The sequence below is a fragment of the Cydia amplana genome, chromosome 8 (assembly GCF_948474715.1).
Source record: "Cydia amplana chromosome 8, ilCydAmpl1.1, whole genome shotgun sequence".
Taxonomy (NCBI): Eukaryota; Metazoa; Arthropoda; class Insecta; order Lepidoptera; family Tortricidae; genus Cydia; species Cydia amplana.
The window spans coordinates 5,529,608-5,534,375 of record NC_086076.1 but is presented as its reverse complement, the minus strand read 5'-3'; the positions used below and the strand labels follow the sequence as shown (position 1 = coordinate 5,534,375).

The 4,768-nt window shown below is 37.3% G+C and overlaps 1 long non-coding RNA gene across 1 annotated transcript; it reads right to left on the bottom strand.

Annotated features, from left to right (window-relative positions):
* Positions 1 to 586: 586 nt before the first annotated feature.
* Positions 587 to 837, bottom strand: LOC134650521 (uncharacterized). The gene is made up of 2 exons (XR_010097044.1): positions 791 to 837; positions 587 to 758 (listed from the first exon to the last, which is right to left on the bottom strand). It is a non-coding gene; the product is annotated as an uncharacterized LOC134650521 (long non-coding RNA).
* Positions 838 to 4,768: the final 3,931 nt, after the last annotated feature.

Genomic DNA, 4,768 nt, shown 5'->3' with positions numbered 1-4,768 from the left:
GCAAAAATAGTACGGGAAGTTCTTCGTTATTGTCAAACTCTAATAAAAAAAATCAAACTATCGCTGTCCTGTTTTAGCGGACGGGAATGAAAAAAACACTACAGTAATAACTTATTACTGTAGTGTTTTTTACTTTTTAAAAATAAAAAACGCAAACAGCCAATTATTATAGCCGCGAGCCGCGTCTACACGACCCGATCAGCTATAATTTCAAGCTATAGGATAGAGTGAGATAGTAGATAAACGACCTTACTTGTCTCGTTCTTACAAGACCGTTGTGCTCGTGTATGATCGTGCGAATACTGCTTAATAAAATCAAAGATTATTTTTATATTTTTTTAAGGATCTCATCCGTGTTCATGAAGCTTATATAGTTTGTCAAAGGACTTTCTCATTTCAAACATAGACAGAGAGAATCATACTATCTTTGTCTTACACTAGTACTAGCATCCAAAAGTAAAGGATGGGTATAATTCTTACTGACTGACAAATTGGTTTGACCAACTATATTGCACAATTATATTGAATGAACGAATATTGAATGGTACTGACTGGCAGAATAAGTTTGTACCCTTAACTTTTAAAAATTAATTAAAGAGGGAAATTGGTTTTGACATTTTTGATGTGGAGGTTCGATTTGAGTGATGCTTGATGCTTAAATTATTATTATTTTACCTTATTTCCTCGCATGTTTGGAGAAAAGCACTATATATGCCTCGGCAGGAATAGCAATTCGTGGATTCGTCTTCTTTGTCGGACTCCGCTTCGCGTCGTCCGACAAAATCGAAACTCATCCACGAATTGTCCTTTCCCGGCCTCTGCAATAATGTACTATTACACGCCAGCAAACGAGAATTTAGCTTCTTTTCTCTGCATTTATAATATGACCAAACTTGAGGAAACTTTCTTAATTAGATTCGTCTTAACGGAAAGTTAATGTAAAATACAGCCGACTTTTGCTCTCTTAATGTCACGTAGGTTCGCCAACATCTATAACTCAAAACTCTTTGAATGCACTCGAGTGGAAAACTTGAATTCTCGTTATTTTACGGGTCACTTAAATTCTGTTCCCGAATGTGCACTTTGTTAGGTACCGTTTCTGTGGAAATCACGTTCCTTTACTGCTGTGTAAAAAGTTTTTTTGTTTTCCCACGTACCTGTTTCACGCTGTCTAGTTTTTGTAGTTTTTATCAATGCACGGCTCACATTTTAAAAAAACTAAAGAAAATGTAGGTACTATAAAAACTATGCATTCGCAAAGCAATTATGTCAAGACAGTAAACTTATTGACTTGCTACGCTTTAGTATAAAATATAGGGTTTTAGTTTTAACCCGTTTCGTTTCATGCTGAGCGGTTCGGAAGTTACTTTAGCGTGCTTTAGGATTACCTATACCGAGAAAGCGTAAGAAAAAATAAATAAATAAAAACAGCCAACACCATGTCGAGCCATGCTCAGTATAGGGTTCCGTAATTACCTATCGGCTGCCTTAAACTTTTATCCTGGAGAACTATGTGATAAATTAACGTAACCTTATTTAGTTTGGGCTAATTAGAATCGCTTCGGTGAGTGACGGAGGACTGTATAAAAATAACAGGACAGTATACGATAAAAGCTAAAATTATGTAAAAGAAACTTATTTTAATGTTTTAAAGTAATATTTGCAGGGTCCCTTGTAGGGATCACAACTTTGAATAAGAGTAAATTTGGTCACAACTCGTTTTAAATAAGCTGAACAGGTTAATTAAGAGCTCCTCTGGGGTGTGAAATTGTAAACGTATGTGGAAACATTCGGCGGTTTGTCTGCAGCTTTCCCTTCCGCCATATTGCGGGTTATAACTGCGGATCTACCTATGTTACTGTCTCATTGTTTCCGAGTAATGAGATGAGGGTTCCACTTTTATATTAGATTCCGGAGTTTTATTACGTCGGTGACAAATAGGCGTGATGTTCAGCTGTTTTTGTAGGCTTGTGCTTATGATAACAGGGTATCGCGCATCATCCTTTAAATACCTTTACTTATTCCGATAGCGCTACAGCTCTTTGAGGATCCTTTACTCCATTCTTCACAAGTATAAACGTATGAGGATTTTAGAAATGTATTTCGTAAACACAAGGATTAAATAGGTACCTAAAGGTTTCAATATTATGAATAGCTTTTGTTTCCTTGCCAATTTAGTGACACTCCATTCAGGCTTCCAAGTCAACAAATTGTATCTCAATACGTCCTTCATACTTAACATTAATCGTCATTCATTAATTTATCTTCAATCGTTTCCTTTTACACTCTCTATCCATCAGGAGATACATTCATTAATGGCCGGTTTTCTATAGGTACCAAATCTGCGAGTAGCTATGTATCTACCAAGAATTAAAATCAAATTAAGTTCAGATTCAAACGTAGCACTTTGTTAATTACTTGGGTTTTAGGGTTCTGTACACAAAAGGAGCAAACGTAACTCTATAGAAGATACTAAGCGTTCGCTGCCCGTCCATCCGTCCGCTTTTCAGATGATCTAGGATAAAATATATTGATTGATTGATTGATTGAAAAAGACGTGTATGTAAATGTTACATTGCCGCCATAGCAACAAATAGTAAAAAAATATCAGATTTTTTTTCCAAAACAAGGTTTTTGTAGCATTATTCGTAGACAAACAAATAATGCGGTTAAAATAAAATTTAGGTACCTATATGTATATGAGTCCCACTTGCACTACAGCGGTTTTTAATATTAATCTTATTTAATCAAATATTAGTATAAATTTAACAAAAAAAAGAAACGCAGAGCCGTATTAGTGGAAAAGGCGCAGTGAAGTGAGCATTACTAATTTAGTCAATTTATGGGTATTTTTATTCCTAAATGCTTTACAAAACAGGAGCTAATTTAACAGTAACTGACTTGTACATTAAATACTTCGAGTCAGAGACAATATTTACCTAAGTGTAATTAAATATTCAGACATTCTTTCGGTAACCTAATCGCTCGCAAGGTTATACGGGTGTCAGAAATAAAATGTACCATTTAAGAGCATCAAAGAAAAGTGGACACTGAATCGTTGAAAAGTGAGTGAATTCCATTAAGGAAATGGAATTAAAACCAAGGGTGTTTTAATTGCTAAGCGAGTCCGGGCGAATTAAAAGTTTTGACGAACAGTATAAAAACCGGCCAAGTGCGAGTCGGACTCGCGCACGGAGGGTTCCGCACCATCAACAAAAAATAGAGCAAAACAAGCAAAAAAACGGTCACCCATCGAAGTACTGACCCCGCCCGACGTTGCTTAACTTCGGTCAAAAATCAAGTTTGTTGTATGGGAGCCCCACTTAAATCTTTATTTTATTCTGTTTTTAGTATTTGTTGTTATAGCGGCAACAGAAATACATCATCTGTGATAATTTCAACTATCTGGCTATCACGGTTCGTGAGATACAGCCTGGTGACAGACGGACGGACGGACGGACGGACGAACGGACGGACGGACGGACGGACGGACAGCGGAGTCTTAGTAATAGGGTCCCGTTTTTACCCTTTGGGTACGGAACCCTAAAAATAGTAGAAAAGTACACAGGCAAGAAGAGCCAGTCCATGAGCGAGAAATGTATCAGAGTGAGATGATAGTAGTTTATTAACTACTATCTTACTACCTACCTTAGGTAGGTACCTATTACTTAAAGCAAGAAATGCAGGCAGGTGATTTCTTTTCTTCACAAAAACTCCCGCAATATTAACAAAAAAAAACAGTGGCGGGCGAATTCGCATTAGTGTGAATAGTGTAATAAGCGCGTCAGGTAATACCTACTTCGAAACGATGGCCTCTAATAGGACTAGCAACTATACATATACCTACTACTAGAGAACACCAATACAATAATAACCAAGTATGATACTATTACGCAATTAGGTAAGTAATAAAAACCTACTATTCATCTTTTTAAAGTCACTGACGTAATGTGACAAGACGAATGGCGAAACTGAAGTGGAAGTGGGCTGGACATGTGGCCCGTAAAGACAGCTCGTGGTGCAAGACGCTGCGCTGGTAGATTGGAGAGCTTGGGGAGAGTCACGCCCAGTAGGGTCAAAAACAATACTATGTTCACGTCTTTCCTGTTGACATACACAAGAGTTAAGGGCTAAAAAAGGTTAATTTTCTTATTTAATCCTTATCCACGTGAAAAGGTCCTCCTTTTATTTAGAGAACTATGAACTTTTCACGTGGATAAGGATTAAATAAGAAAATTAACCTTTATAGCCCTTAACTCTTGTGTATGTCAACAGGAAAGACGTGAACACAGTATTGTTTTTGACCCAGTAGGAAAACCAAAAATGGGTTGGTATGACGACATCAAAATAGCTGGATCAAAATGGGTACAAAATAGAGCAGAATAGCAAAAAATGAAGCCTAAAAAGAAGAACAAGACAGTAAAAAGGTGTGACCCGTGGACCGAGACGGCAGCGGGAGTCCCGACCCTACTGATGACACTGTGTCGCGTAAGCATTGAGAACACCATCGCGCTTGCTAAAAGATAATGTAGCTGTGAAAGTAATTCCCTTACTGCAGTATATTGTTGAGTGATACGCGCTTGCCATTACATTTTAATGGCAGACATGTAATGGTGGAAAGGAGAATAATCTTTTGTACGTTTAAGGCTCAGGAATAAGATAGATATGCTACAAAGGTAGCTTTATAGCATATCTATCTTATTCCTGAGCCTGAGCAGAAGTAGTTCTGCTGCTAGTCATACTAGCTTAAGTGTGTTCTTGGATTACA